The following is an 18,377-nucleotide window of genomic DNA, read 5'->3' on the forward strand; positions in this document are numbered from 1 at the left end:
ACGACGAACCAAGGCATTAAGTATTAAAACACACAGGAAAAGCAATATTATCTATCAATTTCATTACCATGGCCAAGATTTAATCGAAATAGTAAAGTAGTGCATCTGTGATATCATGATGGAACTATTAAATAACTCCATACCCTAAGTACCGGGCATTATTCTCCATCAAACATTAATCCCAGCACACACGTATAGGCGTATCGATCCACCCTCGGTTCTCGCTTCGGTTTTCAGGCCAGTCTCAGATTGACGCATATTCTTTTGACCACAAAAACATTTGTCTCCATTGCCGTTCGCAGACACTTGTTTTCGGGATAATTTGGGGAGCTTATTTTCGTTTTCTATGGGCATATCAGATTGGGTATTATTTTCCCTGACCCCAGAGCATCAGTGCCAATAGGACTCCCACAGGATGGCGGGGTAGCGATTAGACAATTCTACGGAGCAAGCTTCTAACAACCTGTTTAACCTCGTGCATGAAGCATTGCTTGCAATGGTGACGTTACAATGGCCAGAACAAATAATCTAGCGCGATGGCTAATTGGGCCGGTAGCGCGGAGACTTACGTACATTTGTTTGTAACACGATATCACGGGGATATGGCATTCGCCATACTCACTGCAGATGGAGAAAAATCCTTTGGCAAATCGGCAAGGCAACTACGACTACTCGCAACTCTAGGCTGAAACTGACTCTCACTAACCACACACTGCTGAGCGGAGGGAATAGTGGGGGAGTGTTCGCGTGTGTATACTTACTTCCCTAATTTGTGACGTAGACAGTGAAGGGGAATGTACCTACTTTCACTGAGGGATAGTTTACTCACAAAACTTGTAACTTTGTGTTAGTTTGTTGTTACCGGCGTAGTTTGGATTACGAAATCTTCCCATCCTCCCGGCGTGATTGCTCACACGAGGTAAGATAAGTTAGTCTGTGTGTGGGGGGAGAGTGTTTTTGTTAGCAGATAGACCTTAATGTTTGTATATCATTTACTCGAGTTGGTATCCCGTTCGGTTCAGTAAAAATACCGATATAGCGTTTACGCGTGTATAGCTGCCCTGTAGATGAAACTAATGCAGGTTGGTGGTGTCGATGAAGCTGACTAGAGTTGATCGACTAGCTTTAATGATAGCATGCCACTATACCAAAATAGCAAAAGATGTATACTTGTCGATACATACGCGAAAGCAAGTCTACTCGTGTAATCTGGGAAAATCAATGGTTCTGTGGTTGTAAAGACGATCAGTGTTCCGGTATTTATTGCTCTGTCATAACCTAATGTGGTATTTCCTGTACAACATCCACGTCCCGTTATTAGTTATATTACTGTAATGACAAGCTTCACAAATGGTCCGTTCTCGTGAACACGACATCCTCTTTTTACGACTCTCATTGTGTCGTCTGTATCCACTTTTCACAGCTAGTGAGCCCGATGTCTTCCCATCCCCGATTTACGGGGACAAGCATGTTATCATTAGAGATCAAGTTAGTTTAGGTCGTACATGTTGGACAGTAGCCCCGTCTCCTGGTTGTGTATATGAGACCGTCTACCGGCTAACTGACAAACCAGTGGCTCCGTCACACTTCGAGTCCAAGCAAAACACAAAACACTTTTCGACGTAAATCAATAGTCCATTAGTTTAGATAGGTTGTACGGATACATTTTTGCCAAAATTGAACAATGGATTAACTTAATCCACGCTTTTTACTTTACATTTACAAGCAAAAGATATATTATTGAGACAATAAAATAATAATTAATTATATAGTTATTACGTATATATGTAGATTTACATGCTTTTTCAAAAAGTTTACGTAAAAAATACACAAGGATTGAAGCTATTAAACAAAATATATACAAGAAACAACGATTGAAGCTACGAGAAAAAAACGTTGTACTTTTTGTCAAAATTTCATTTCCTGGAACATTTTAATGGTCTAATACGAATTCAAAATATACCCTTTTCAAGACAGATAAAAACTAAACAACTGACCAATAATGATATTCTTAGTTTATAGTCTAATTCCTGATATGTTGTATTGATGAATTACATAAGCAACATTTCTTTGACAAGGAAACATTGTGACGTGTTCTAAACTTGTAAATGGGTTCGTGACTGTTTCGCCTAAAGTCTTTGAGTATTTTGAGTACTGACAATAACAGTTACATACACATTACTCTATCGACGACACCTTACTGTCTCGCACACCGGACACAATCAGACGGAAAGGTCGACCGTAATTGTCTGCTGTGCCACACGGGCGAGGAACTATCTCGCTTGGTTTGAACGCGAGGTCGCACTACCTCCTTTACTCGCTAACATGTAAACATAGGGGATAGATGAGATAAGAAGTATAATTATTAAAACACATTTCACTTACTGGCATCTGAAGGCGAGCCGGCGATACGGCACCACACATGTAGGTAGTGAATGTATGGTAATGTTTACATCTGCAAGAGGGATTCACGAATTGACCCAAAACCAAAAAGGTTAAAAGGCAAGAAAATGTTTCTAATTGGATGTTTATATTTAGCGTTCGGATGTATTTGATATCGGTACATATCACTCGACATTTGACGTGAACGTGACGTCAATGAGAGACTAAAATTAGAAAACGAGATAAATTTCTTCTAAAACATATTTTGCGAGATAAAGAACAAAACAGTTACGACAACTATTCAAAATGCAACAATAAAACTGGTACTGATCAAGCAAAGTAATGTTATATAAAACAGCACCGTATGTGTTGAAATTAAAGTATGTACATTTCAGTGCACAAGTAACTTTTAAAACAATCTGATGAACAGAGTACACGTATACCACGGAAAGAGCACATCTGGTTTCGTGGTTTTGACCCTAAATATGAAAGGTCAAAATGCCAATAAATCCTATGCTTACTGGCGTGTTTACATCTGGTTTCATAGCTTTGACCTCAGAGTGCACGCTGAATCAGCATGATGGATTCAACAAATGAGGAATTGACAGCTGAAATTCTGTTTTTCACCTTGAAGATAGGGAGTCAAACATCTTTATATTACTGACTGGTTAGTGCTGCCTAGGAAAAAGGGTTAGATAAGTACTAGTATTGCTTCAGTTTCCCCCACATTACATGTTCGTACCAGTTTCGTTAAATTGGATCTGACGAGGAGCAGAACTCTAATACATAAACTACAATGCTGGTCCGCGTGTTCAAAGAGCCAGCCATTAAACCATACCACTGTATTTGTACAGACGAATTTTACATCTTCACCTTCTATTGTTAACAAATCAGTAAGATAACCCACCCTAGATGTATCTACATAACCAGGTTACTTGGTAAACTGGGATAAATAGATACACATGTATCCATATACAAAACGTGTTCTAAAGCATTCGTAGTTAATGTATAAGCCTGTTCATGGTAACAATATCCCCAGGTTTTTGTTTTGAGTTTCGCTTTTCTGTTGCACTATATTTACGTCGAATTCAAAAAATAGATATAGCCACTGTGATACTGATATCTGGTTCAGATGTGGTTAGTTATTTTAAATTTACTGCCTTTGTTTCCATCTCTGTCGACCTGTATGTAAATCAAATCGGACAGAATCACAGTGTGACTATCGGCATTGTGAAGTAAGTTAAGCCACCACTGTGTAGCAGTCACGGCTTGGTATCCGTAGTTATTTATAACCGCCACGTGGTAAGTATGCGCTCCGACCTGGCGTGTGTTCTACACGTGTTCTTCGTGCTAACACCACGTGGTAGGAATGCGCCCCGATTGGCGTGTATTCTACACGTGTCGGACGTGTCACCACGGTGTGCCATTCAGATACATTTACATGTCAATATCCCATGCAATTCGTGGTCTGAATCCCGTGTGCCTTCCCCTGTTCCAACAATAACCAACAACACTAAATAAATGCATTGCTTGGATATCGTCGCGCTTACGACATTGTTCCCAATTACGACCAGAAACCTTGTCTTCGTGCGGATACATCTTTGTTTTCATTTCCAAATCAAATTCTTCAAGTATTTCCGGAGTGCCATCATACCTTAAAGCTGTACGGTATGTTGTAATTTCAACCATTAGTTTATTTTATCTCATTACACAACCCATGTACAGTACAGTGTTCATACACATCCATGTCCTTTTTTGTCGTTGGTAACTAGTTACCTATGACGTGTTATTTGTGACGTCTAAGATGGTTTAATTATGTCTTCACATAACTTCGAAATCTACGGGTTTCGCTCCTTATCTTTATCAGAGAGCACTGAAGAATAAACCGAAATCCCTGAATGTCGAAGATAGTCGCCATTGTAAGAAGGGTGGTTACCTCCATTTTCATTACCAAAATTCAAAACAAAACAAAATCATATATTTGTATAGATTTCATTTACACGTGCTCAATTGCAATAAACATTAAGGAATAGCTTTACATCCCTTATTTCTAACATCACCTTATCACCTGATCAAAATAGACAGGTGTTCCAGATATAAACAGTATTTTCTGCAAAAGCATCATAACTGTTTTATTCATTAGTCAGATCAAGGGACACACATTTCATTTTCGAATCTTATTAACGTGTGATCGGTTCAATACAAGTAACTGCCTGATATTTGAAAAAGCCTTGGTTAGCTCCGCTCACCTCTACTATTAATGACGTCACATAAATTATTCGCGGGAAATTTGCATAGATCCGCCTACTTAAATTGTTTTTCAACGTCAAGGAAATTTGCCACATGTTATGGTCAGGTAATTAGATGATAATTCCAGTTTGCAGGAACAGTGATTATTAAGTAAATGTGAGTGTTCACTGTAAATATTTAGAAAAGGACAATTCATAAAAATGAAAAATCTTTATATAAATTATGTCTATAAAATATTGAGATTAAAAATAAATATGTAAGTACATACATATACAAGCATGCTTACACTAAAACATTTCATCCCGGAAACAAGCATATTAATTCGTTGTCCAACTTTGGAAGAAAGTCTTCCTCTGAGACGACGTAACGATAAAGTCACCGTGGAACCAATTGAAATCCTGGCAGGGAAACAACTTCGTCGAGCCAAAGATCAGTAGCATGCCTCTCTTCGTTATCTTTACGTACCAATATGTCTAATGAATAGACATGCTTGTTTCTACCAAAAAGACTTGGACGTGGTATTGATATCGGTCCAAATAATAGTCTATGAGGTAAACGTTATTATTGATTTTCTGTCGTCTCTTTAGAGCCAGCTTCGTATTTGTTAAGTTAACGTATCTAAGGCGGGTGCAACATCAAATCATTCACATTCTAATTACGTAAGCAGTGAAATAATTAATGATTTAACTCAGACAGAATGTGGGAAAGTGACATCACACAGATATGGTGTATTCATGGGATAATGAGTAACTGTATACTAGCAAAGTATGAGATAATAGGCGACATCAACCAGGCCGGAAGTGAGCTAATGACTGACATCACTATGGCCGAAGGGATGTACACTGGCAGGATGTGACCTAAGAACTGACATCAAAAAGACCGGATGTGAGTTAAGGACTGATATAAAAAAGTCCGGAACTAAGATAATGAGTGACATCACACTGGCCGGAAGTGAGATATATACATGTATATATGTAATTAATTTCACAGACCGGGTGTGAGAATTAATCCTAAACAAATTTCTTTGCTGCTATATAACGTCAACACCTTTATAGTTCTACATTAACTAAATCGTTTACGTATTAAGCGTAGAAATTCATTTCATTTCAGTACTTTTTGAATACTGATCTTAAATGATGCATACACATTTTTGTTTACAGACACAAACTGAACTGATCGTCTGATTTCAAAGAATACGTTATGAACAACTTTCACATGTACGATTGTCACTAAAGAATACACTTGCATCTAACAAAATTCCATAATTGTTTCTAATCCCTCAGATAGTTCATCACCTTTAATGATAATTATCAGAGAATGGAACTTTGTCACAGGTGATCAATCTTAATCAACATGATGTAATTAGTCAACCAAAGCTACCGTCAAATCAATCCTGGATCTTGTGTTAATGGCTTACCTGTATCGTATTCTTTATCACACTGACCATCGGGGCTCCTTAAATGTGTACCTCAATAACATAACTTGACCTCTGAAAATGATTTTGAATCGAAATTGTGATGAAGGGAGGATGGTATGAAAATGAAAACGGTACTCTATCAATAGTCAAGTAATACCTTTAATATGGCTGGTCAGTTTCAGTTATTGGATACTATTCTAGAAGGGTATTATGTTTATATTTAATTTAGATTAGAGTGTAGTATTATTAACTGTCGTGGTACTACCTGTAGGTAAAGATCACACCGGTGATATGGTCCGTCGTATGTCACTCAATCATTTGTCCAGGTGTGTACCAGGGAAAACAGCAACACAACGTCTTGTGGAGCATAGAGTGTTTAACACAATCAATGTGAAAAGGAAATAAGTCGACACAAAAAGAAAACGACGAAAAGTGTCACCCTTAGATGATATGATATTGTCAAAGCAGACATATTTACTGTATTCTATTGGCAGGGGATGATAGAAGGGTTTTTGATTTATTTGTTTTTGTGTGAGTCACGAATTGGGCCAACACGTTGGTTTGGAAGGATAAACCAATTTCTTTGCTTTGTAAAAACATTAAGCATTGATGTATACACACGAATTCTTTCTTTTACATGGGACAGGCGAGATTGAAAGTAACGAATTGGCTCTAATTTGACCAAAGATCTACCAGTGGCTGAACACAACACTATATACGAGTAGGAGTGATTTGACAAAGCGGCATTGCTAAAGTGATGTCCTTTTTAGCTGAATCATTGACAATACAAAACTAGTTGCTTTAAAAATATCTGAGATGCTAGGACCCTTAAGATAGAGTCCAAGCCCTACCCGGAAATCAGTTTTGAAATAATACACTATAAATCAAGCTCATGTCGTAGGTGAACTTGAAGGCTCCGGCCGAATGTTATGATAATTGTATCGATGACATGGTTCAGTTTGGATGTGGAAATATAGGCCTTTCTTATATTATACAAGCTATTTCCGTGCAATTTTGCCGTTCAATAAAAACGATATAGCACACGTACATTTAACATGCAAATGAGTCTTTTCACCGTGAGAAACATGTCATATTCCTACGCACTACAACTTCTATGTTTGTAAACAAAATGGCTGACCGAATAACTGTTTGCATTGATAGCAGAGGCAGGGGCACTGGGAGAATAAAAGTAACAAACGAGTTTAATAAATTCAATATTATATAAACACGAGTGTTAGCTTCACACAGATTCAACACCTGTATGTTCAAATTCCACTTGAACTCCTCCGACATACACACAATAAATGGCTAACATATGTAACCGGTGCACTTTCATCAGTGTTCCAGTTTCATGGCGGATTCCACAGTATATTTTCTGGCTCAGTGACAGGCGGAAACATCGAGGTTCACATTCACCAACATCCCTCTCCAAAGAAATGCGCTTGTGTTATAGAGAGTGACAATCACTCCAGTCTCTATACACTTTTAAAAATTGCAGACCCTTGACAGTGTACGCGCCGTTGTGCCAAATATGTGACGTCACTGCTATTTTCGTAAACGCCTATTCGTTGAATGGTTTTCGTATAAAAAATGTTTATTAATGTTGTTATGATAATTATTAAAACATTGGTTGATGAAGAAAACCTAAATGATTGTTGTTCATTGAAAAGGTTCTCATGAAGAATTTCTGAAACTATTTTTTGTGGCGCAGCGAGCTCCAAACAAAAGGCATGTAATGCGACTTTCGTCAGCCATCGGTACAATTTATATAGAGGAGACGTGTCAAGAAAAAGAGTGTTTCTAGAATTATATAATATATAGAATCTAACACTCGTGTTCATGTCATATTGAATTTTTTAAACTCGTTTTTTAATTTCATATGAAATTAATAAACTCGTTCAATAAATTCAATATGAAATGAACACTCGTGATATGAAATTAATAAACGAGTTTAATAAATTCAATATGACATGAACACTCGTGTCAGATCCTCTATATATTGCATATCGAAATTTTAGAGATTAGGGTTTTAGTTTTCCGAAGAAGAGTTGGATTATAGGCTTCATCTTGTACATATGATGCTGTACATTTCCCCGAACAGTACTTTATCGAAACATTTCAGGAAACGATATATTATGATATAGCCTCTATTAGGTTATCCTTGAATAGGATTAATTCGCGAGGCGATCCATTTTAAAGACGACTATTATTTCTTATACTTAAAAAAATGTATTGAAAGAAATTTTAACATATTCGAGTTCAGGTTCTGTCTCTTTACCTTTTTTGCTTTGTCACTGGATCTTTAAAAGAGTATTAAATAGACTTGCTGAAAGTTTTAAAAAATCAATTTCAAATGCTCATGAATATTCGTTTAAATATCTACTGACGTAAAATTGTGAAATTTGAAACGAAATTATTTTCTTCTCATGTTATCGTTGTGACATCTTCCTTTTTTCCATTTCATATCCTTTGAAGAGGTGAAAACAATTGGATGTCTTTTCATTCACTTAAATCGCGATTTTTTACCAATTTTATTTCGTGAGTTCTCGTAATGATTTAACATAATTTTAACGGTTCTGTTTACGCTGCATGTCTTTTCCCAAATGTTTCCTATGCACGCAAACTAGTTGAAACCACTATGGTACGGTACTGTCTGGTCTCTCTTGTAACACACCAGATTCTTCTAAAACACATGTTGTTGCATTTTTATGTGTTTATGTTTAATTCAGGAAATGCATGAACCCCGGTGCTGAAATAATGTTATGTTCGGGCTACTTTCCGTATTTCCCTCGTTGTCAATTTATGTTGGATTTGTTTCAGTACTGGTTTCTCTCTGTCTTTAAAAGTGATTGTGTCCTTGTTTTACAATTTCAATAAAGAAAACAATAATATCGAAATTGAAGCAAATAGAATACTCTCATGTTAGAAGGTTATACAGGTTATATGATTTGTCCACTGATAGATTTCACTTTCAGACGCACTTTCAGATGCAACCAAATTCACAATTGGTATACATATATAGGGCCACATCATGTACAGAATATACATCTGTTACTATACGGGTACGGTAAACATAGTCGGGCCAAGTATAAAAAGTACAGTAAACATAATCGGGGCCAAGTATAAAAAGTACAGTAAACATAATCGGGGCCAAATATGTAATGTACCTTAAATATAGTTTGGACTAGCTATACATGTAAAAAGTACAATAAACTTAGCCGGAGCCAAATGTATAAAGTACAGTAAACATAGTCGGGGCCAAGTATAAAAAGTACAGTAAACGTAATCGGGGCCAATTATGTAATGTACAGTAAATATAGTTTTAACCAGCTATACATGTAAAAAGTACAGTAAACTTAGCCGGAGCCAAATGCATAAAGTACAGTAAACATAGTCGGGCAAAATATTTAAAGTACAATACAGACAACATACAATCTAAACCTTTTTCTTTTTCTGACCATTAAAACTCCAATGATTCAATATAACAGAGCAAGTGAAACTAAGAATTTATCATTGAAAAGCTAGACTAATAAGCATTATATTTGGTTAGCTGCGCGGTAAACAATACGTATGCTTTATTAACTGGCCGTTATTTAGCTAAATGAGAACTTTGGTCAATGTCAGTTGAAATAGTAAATAAATTGCATAGACAAAACATCAGTCGACGGCCTGATATAGTTTTGTGTGCCTATCTTTGCTGATTATAGTGTATTTCTCTGACAGACTCGTCGGCTCCTGGAATTAATTAGCGGCTCCGGTTTTCCCCTGTGGTACCTACCATCCACAGGAACTACCGATATGTAACCAATTGATGTCATCAACACTGTGGAATAAAAACGAATTTAACCGATTCCTACACTTTATGAGTTAGACATTGCTGGTAGCTAGCTCATCAATCGTGCTTTAATGACATTCACAATGCTGAAAAATAAATAACAAAATTTTACAATAACAGGAAAAGAAATAGAATGAAATACAGAAATATGATTTCATTGAGCATTTATCTTTGCGTGTATCTAAAATCGATATGACCACTATGTTTATGGCTGAAATCGGACAGTGCAGGTCAGACAAATGTTATCCGGAAGTTAGCAAACCCTTAATGCAATGTTCTTCATAAAACGTTTCAAAGATATAAATGAAAAAGGCTAGCCTGAAATTGAAAATATCTCAGCACAGTTCTGTGCGTGTTCAATTTGTTTACGTGGAATGACTTCTACAGCATTAGACTGCACCCTGTCACTATAAAGCATGCATGCTCGCGAAGAAAGGCTATCTGGATTCGATCATTATTACTACGGTATGACAGTTACACACATCAGCTTCCCCACACACAAGACTTCCTTCCTTCAGTCATTTTGGCTTTCTGACATCCACTTTCCACTATAATGATACATGTACATGTCCAAATTGCTCTTATCTTGACCTCTGGGCTCCTGTACATGTACGTAGGCCATCACCGCGTGCAGCGTGCTTTCTTCAGTGGGCTGTCTTTTAAACGTTATCGCTTGCAATGCACGCGTTCAGGAAAGTGTCCTTAAAGACTAAAACCCGCCACAACGATAAATCTAATGCTTTATAATTACTAGATTTAACCACCAATAAAAAGTATTGCTTTGGAGTTTTTACAGTTAATCACTGACAGTATTGCTGATGTAAACCCTAGACAGACGACGAAACGCCTATCAAACAGGCCACAATCTCACGTACAGACTTACATAATATCAAGGGTTCAATCCCGGCTTAAATGGATATCTTTCTGATCCTGTCACACATTTAAACTTCCGTCGTACGAATGTTACAACAGCATCAGTAGATAAGTCAGTATGCTATAGCATGCCCTTGCCAAAATGTGTATCCAGTAAGGATATTTCAAACTGCACAATGAAGTGAAAGGCGATAAGCTTTTGGAAAAAAATTTACTAGCTGTTTTAATGTGTTTACATTTCCCCCACTGAAAGTTCCCCCGAGCAAGCTACAGAATTTACCTTACATATATCATGCAACAATTGTACATATTTCGTCGGATATGTACATGATATATTTGCAGAATTCCAAATATGTTGTGACGTATCGGCTCATATTAATGCACTATTGTGAAGCTGGCTAATTAATCTCGGTTCACCATCGATGCTGGTATTATAACACTAATGTGTGTGGCCCGTCTTGATCTTTAGCCCCGCAGAGTTTTATCAACCTATCACATTATCAATCATAATTCTGAATCTCATCTCTCGATGGTCCCGCCGCAGGCGTTCAACGTGTCTCCCCGCTCCCTACAGCCCCCTTTTCGGGTCAGTTTAGTCATTGATATTCTCAGCCTTTTGTTAGCCGAAAAAAGTTCGATGATTTGAGACCAGAGCTATATTTTGACAAGGATAAACTACTTGAACAATAACGTATAGTATACACAGACAGAAACAACTTCCTGTATCGTGCGACTCTTTGACAAATCGCTCAATGTCGTAAATCCCCTTCATATCATCGTCAGGATTTTTTTTTATACAAGAACACTTAGCGTTGTGTAGTCGCTGGAAGAAAGACGATAATTATATCATTACTTTGAAAACGTCAGACAGTGCTTGTTTTGTAGATAGTATGATATTCTACATTACCGTCATGTTGTTTTTGATTTAGCAATGAGCACTTTCTATCAAGGACCACAGACAGACCATGTGCTACGAGCCGTTTTCCACATTGATTTTCAAAGCGCTTCGTAAAATCTTTTTTATTTTTGAAGCATACCAAAAAATCAATAAATATCGTTAAAAACAGATATTCAGAAGTAGATAAGTTAAATAGAATACATTTAAGTGAAGAATATATGACAGTGGTTACATGTAAGTGTATGGTATATAATGTACATCAAATCCGATGGTCATGATAATATTATATTCATGTTTGATATGTATTTATATGGTGGTAAACATATACTGAGTTAGTACCCCCGAAAGAGCGTTGCTGTTGATGGCTTCTGGAAAGTGGAGTCTAGATGCCAAAACGGAAATGTGATTGCGAGTGTATTGGTTGTACCCAGCTCCTATTTGATTCTGACCTGGTGGGATGATTTATGGGTCGGGTTATGAGCTGTATTAAGATGTATTATGTTTTATGTGTAGGTAGCAGGTCCCGACCGACAAACATCAATTTGTCTCTTGTCTCACAGAAGCCCAACCTACAATCAGGCGGCAAGTAACAATAGCATTATGTTATCAGGAATTATTATGCACATGAATCAATTCTATTATAAAAAAAAAAATGAAAAATTGAAAAAAAAACAACAGTTTTCTTGGAACCTGGACGAGCGACGTTCTTTGATAACTTTGACGTTTGTTTGTATAAGTTTTATCAATACGTTAAGTGCGTCACAAAGCTCCACTCTCAATCATTACACTACTGTTCCATTGGTCCATTTATCAATCATTTCATAAAGGTTCATTTGCCCGCTTATCAATAAGTTTGCAAAATATCAAAAGCCCATTAATCAATAAGCTTGCAACGTCGCATATGCCCTTTTATCAATAAGTTTGTAACGTCTCAAAGGCCAGTTTATCAATAAGTTTGCAATGTCTCATATGTCCATTTATCAATAAGTTTGCAACGTCTCATAGGCCCATTTATCAATGAGTTTGCAACGTATCATAGGCCCATTTATCAATTAGTTTGCAGCGTCTCTTTGGCCCATTTATCAATTAGTTTGCAACGTCTCATAGGACCATTTATCAATAAATGTACAACGTCTCATAGGACCATTTATAAAAAAAGTTTGCGATGTCCCATAGGCCCATTTATCAATAAGATCACTGAGTCACGTTTTTCTACTCTCAATCTGTTCACCTCTATGTTGGTCTACTTATAAATCAGTTCACTACTGACTCATTGATGTCTAGTGTGTTCTCCACTCTCTGTGACACCGCACGTTCGCATATGGAGATGCGTCTGAATCGTCGAATTATAGAAGGTCAAACGTCCGTACTACCAAAATCAGTCCCTTTCAGTGTAGCGCATTATGTATACATGTGAATTGCTGAGGACAATAAAAAGGAACTTTAAAAGCTACGAGCACCCATAGACACAGATAAAGTTCATCCGTGTACATGGTTGCAAAAGCTGGCTTAAAAATTGCAGACAGCATGCAATGTAGCGATTACTTCTTATTCGACACTTATAACCTTTGTTTAACTTTGGTTCATTTAAGTAACATCAACGGATGTCTGTAGCCGAAAACATAGAAGGGAAAACACGTTCGATTCGTTACTCTTTTACCGCATTCGACACAGGCTATCACCAGATCCCACTGCTTTTGATCATTGCAATAAATCGTCACAGGGGAATGTTGCACTACAATTTCGTCAAAATATTTTATACATTACATCGTTAATTCAAAAACAATTCAATAACTAGAATAGAATAAGTATACGTAATTTTTCTTAATTTAATTTCCATCTTCAGGTTGTACCTTTTTGAAAAGTAAATTTTATGAGACATTCTAGATCTTTGTCTTAGATTAAATATTTCGTGTCCATTATTTTAAAATATACTTATAACATGTACAGAATATACATCTGTTACTATACGTGTACGGTAAACATAGTCGGGGCCAAATATATAAAGTTTCCCTTCATATTAGATTTAGGATACAAGTTTTGGATTTCTCATGTTTGCGAGCCACTGGCGATCAAATATGAAAAATCAAAAACGAATAGTAGCTGGGATAGTACACAATTGATAACTCTTTCCTGTACGTCATGGAAGCGGACACGACGGATGCGCATGCACTATGGTGCAGGAATCGCTACCCCCTTCCCCCTCCACCACTCCTTCCGTCCACCCCAAACTCCCTGGAGTATTTAGTTTTGCACCTACTGTTGTTGTAGATGGGGGTAATGATGTCTTCTTCGATTTTACTTAGTTTCTTTGGCTTCTCCATGTCTAGATTGTTTATGTATCGAATATCAATTTCCATTTTTGTTGACGCTATATGGTACATTTTTACTTCATGTTTTCGTTTTAGAGATAAAATAAATACAACAATACACTATATCATCATTTCTTTTAACAGTTTTGACGGAAAGATATAGTTGTGAAACAAGATATCAATTGACAAACGTTTCCTTCACAAAGAACTGAAATTACATATTTCTATTTGGAATATTGTCAAAAAATACGGAACTGCAATAACTATATACGACTGAAATACATGAAAAATGGTAGTCTTTAAATTGTATATACGGTTTAAATTAGGTATGTACCGCTATGTATCAGTCTAGACTGTTCCCAAAAGTCTAACTGGAAACGAATTAAACCATTGCTAACAATAGTCTGCTGCAATATACATGAAGCAATGGATCTCCATATATATTGATAGAAGTGTTTCATTCTACAATTTCGAGACTCCATGATTTAAAGATATAACTTTAACCTTAACGCAGTGTTCTAAAAAAACATTTGGAAAACTACGCGGTGTAATTTTGTAGGGGCGGGAAAATGTCACATGAGGTACCACATTTACACGGCGTGAAATATATTTGTGACAGAATTCGCAAGTTCGAGTGTTATATGTACGGTCGAACTGTGTCTGCTAGCTCGTTTTAACTCCCTCATCAGCCCGACTAAATCGATTGATTCTCTCAAATTCGCCTCCAATATATTGGGTGTGTAGTCGCTGCTAATAACGGTAGTACGAAAGTTACGAACGTTTTACCATAACAGCCATTACAACTACATCTGTCTGGTTTATATCAAGTCTTTAAACTCATACGCTATGAACTAAAATATCGTGCATTTTCTAAAGATATATATTGATATTTATTAAGAAGCCCACTTCTTGTTTCGTTAAACGCCAATCATATTATTCCAAATAAATGTAGTGTAACGGACGTGTCAGTTCACATGATTCTCGGGAGAATTCCAAACGTCTCTTGTCATAAAAAAAAACCCACTTGTTTGGAGTTCACAGAAAAAGTGTTAATCGGGCTGACTGCGCCTACATTTCATTCAAGGTCATTCCATAAATTGGCAGTAACGTTACCAATGGCTGACTTCAATAGGTCTTATACGTTACTTACGTGTATCCGATAGTACCAGCAGTCGATAACACATCATAGCGTCATGATTGTCCCACAGAAGCGTGAATCTCTGTAGAGGATTTCATAGGAGTTAGAATACTCAAAGCAAACGAAAATGTTCATAAAAGGGACAAGATATCGATTATATACCAATGATATTATCGGCTGTCTGTCCGACTGATGACAAGAAAATACATTCCAGAACATCACAGTTTATGGGTGAAGCACCCTGCTATCGAAACAGTGAGAACTCGGAATGAGGACTAGCTATTTTATATAGAGTGCATGAATGGCTCTATATTTCAATTCCCTTGAATGATGAACACATACAGAGCAGCACGCTCTCAACCTTTCATACATGGGTCTTGTGAACCCGGGATATCGATATTTGTCAAATTAAAAAAGGCCTTTTTAGTGCATGTTCCCGTAACTTACAAATCATCTATATGTTATATGAACATGTTTTAATTCAGCGATTATTGAACAGAATTTAATCACACACACACCTTGTAAGCAATACCTCAAAAAGAACAAGGCGAGTAATGTTTCATAAGACAGTAGTTACAAACATGTTTCGACCTATTAAGAACCAGCTGACCGTGTTATAGCATGCTATTTCGTCGTATAGTACCCCAATGTGACATGTCATTAAAAGTATTTTGGCTTCCTTCTGTGAGCGTATGACTTGGCACCACGAGTGTCCCTGTAGGAGATGAGTGTGAACGGACTTGGTCTGTATAACTCTTCGCAACATATATTCGCATAGGGATTCCTATGATATAGTTGCAATGTGCTGATGAAATACATTACAATCCAGTAGATCTCGAGGGCTTTCTATACACAATATCGACGCAACAAACCCAGTCTGTGTCTGTTTCACTTTACGGTCTTGCCATTGGATTATGGAAAGATTTAGTTAACGGGAAACTTTGCGAGCAAATAAAATAACAGACTGTATTGGTTAAGAAAAGAAGACAGATTTCCTATTGAATTTGTCGCATTTTGTCCACCATTGCATGGTTAAGGTGACCTGAGAGATATTGTTAACTTGTGCAAGAATTCCCCATGATACGTACCAACATAATCTTGTCCTTTCATCAAAAGATCAGTGGGAACATCTCAGGATAAAAATATTGTCAGATATTGTATGGGTTCATGTTGCATTATGTTCGTAACGTTAACTGTATGGGTTCATTACGTAATATGTTCATAATTTCATGGGTTCATATTGTATATTGTTGATAATTTGATGCGTTCATGGTGTATATTGTTGATAATTTGATGCGTTCATGTTTGTATTGTTGATAATCTGATGCGTTCATGTTTGTATTGTTGATAATCTGATGCGTTCATGTTGTTTATTGTCGGTATTTGATGAGTTCATGTAGCATACTGTTGTTATAATTTGACGAGTTCCTGTTGTATATTGTTGGTATTTTTTCGGATTTATGTCGTATATTGTTGGTACATTGTATTTTGACGAAATCATCGTGTGTGATATTGATGATATGAATATTTCATGTTGTTTGACTTTTTCAGATATCACAACACTGCAACCACCATAACGGTTTTAAGTAGTCTTGACATTTCATATTAAAAAGTACTATAATTGTACAATTAAAATGTTTGGGTATCAATATTGGGGTTAAATGTAAAATAAACGTTGCATACTTCAACCATGTTGGTAACAGACATGCGTTTTAAGTGGATCAACAACTAGGGATATCGACGACCAAACACGCTTGCGCTATATACTTAGTAATACGTTATTGCACCATGTATAAATGCATAAAAATATAAACTTTATTTATTTTACAACAATTATGAAACAAGTTATTTCAACTTATATTAATCACTCTTGTTGGCCCGGATGTCAGCGCGTGGGGGGTGGGGGATGGGNTGCGCTATCCACTGCACCACCCGACCACCAAATGCATTCATTACAATTGACGCAATGGGATAGGTCTACTTAACGTAGGTTGTACTATTCCATTGAAAGTATACCTCGGAATTCGAAAACATTAAATAATTATTAGAAGAATATTTTGAGACCAATTGTCTTTTGTTAGTTATTAATATCAAATATATTAATAATCAACTAAAATACATGCACAAAAAAGTGTCAATTAAAATCATAAGATCATCACTTTGTGTTGTTATAGGAAACAGGCACTCAGTTATAAATATTATGAAAGAAGCTTCATGTATAAAATGTATACCATGTATAACCGAGTATGGTTCTGGTTACTGTCATTGATGTTAACGCTGTTGTTTTCAGATCTAAAGAAAAAATATAGTTTTATCCCGATTCAGGAACATTTATTTTTGAAGCTCAAAATTATTAAATAATTTGATATTAAAACCTTATTTTACTAACGAATAACGTATTTGCAAATATATGTAGGATAGGTGCATGTCTTACATCCTCGATATCCAGGGGTTACGCTCACCTACGCTCGCAGCGTATAACCCCTGGATATCGAGGATGTATGTCTCAAGGATCTCAAAAAAGACGATGACATGCGAGTTATAATGTTAGATAATTCTTTAGCAATCACACATTCACAACTACATATATAATAGAATATTAGCACATCTCCCTTACTGTTTTTTATTATTATTGAAGGACAACTCGCAGTTGCAATATACAGTTGTATAGCATGTAAAAATGGCAGCGCTGCATTTCAACTTCAAATTTATGTAGTTTTAAAATCTGATAACACAGAAAAATCTAAGCGTGTATTATCTTACGAAGATATCTTCAGCAGACAAAATTTCAGTTACATTTGTCCGCGGATCGATGTATAGCCCGGAGTACGATTGTCGTGTGTTTTAATTTTTTGATTTATGGCATTGGATGAGGTCTCTGTGGTAACAAGTTGCCACATGAAAAACGAGCTTTCTCTTGGGCTACAACGACTGTGGTTTTACTGAACAATAAATAACAGTTGTAGCGAGCATTGATTTCAATTTTAGACTTAACTGAGTCAGACCACTGAAATATAAGCACAGGCAAACAGGATAAACACAGCCTAGTGGTTAGCCTAACAAGCACGTATTACATTTAATGGTTTATATCAGATTCGCATGTACTTGTTCTGTCGTGTTGTGATATTGGTATGTTTAATGAAGCCGTCGTTATTATGTACGTGTTCATTAGAACAAAAACAAAACGGATGTCACCTACACGTGCAGCTCAGTAAACGATGTACTTATCATCATCTGATGCGACAACCTAATGTCTTGGCGCAATGCTTACG

The 18,377-nt window shown here is 36.6% G+C and overlaps 1 protein-coding gene across 4 annotated transcripts in view; it reads left to right on the forward strand.

Annotated features, from left to right (window-relative positions):
- The first annotated feature begins 556 nt into the window (after nt 1–556).
- The window catches only part of LOC110456386 (glutamate receptor ionotropic, kainate 2-like), a 105,767-nt gene continuing 87,946 nt past the window's right edge, over nt 557–18,377 (forward strand). For 2 of the 4 annotated variants that reach the window (XM_021507091.1, XM_021507088.1), the window contains exon 1: nt 558–919. The gene's annotated coding sequence lies outside the window, so the exon portion shown is untranslated. Of the gene's footprint in view, nt 920–18,377 lie in introns of all 4 variants that reach the window. The other 2 variants (XM_021507093.1, XM_021507094.1) reach the window with 2 other exon arrangements.

The sequence above is a fragment of the Mizuhopecten yessoensis genome, unplaced genomic scaffold, assembly GCF_002113885.1.
Source record: "Mizuhopecten yessoensis strain PY_sf001 unplaced genomic scaffold, ASM211388v2 scaffold8745, whole genome shotgun sequence".
In the NCBI taxonomy this organism is placed as follows: Eukaryota; Metazoa; Mollusca; class Bivalvia; order Pectinida; family Pectinidae; genus Mizuhopecten; species Mizuhopecten yessoensis.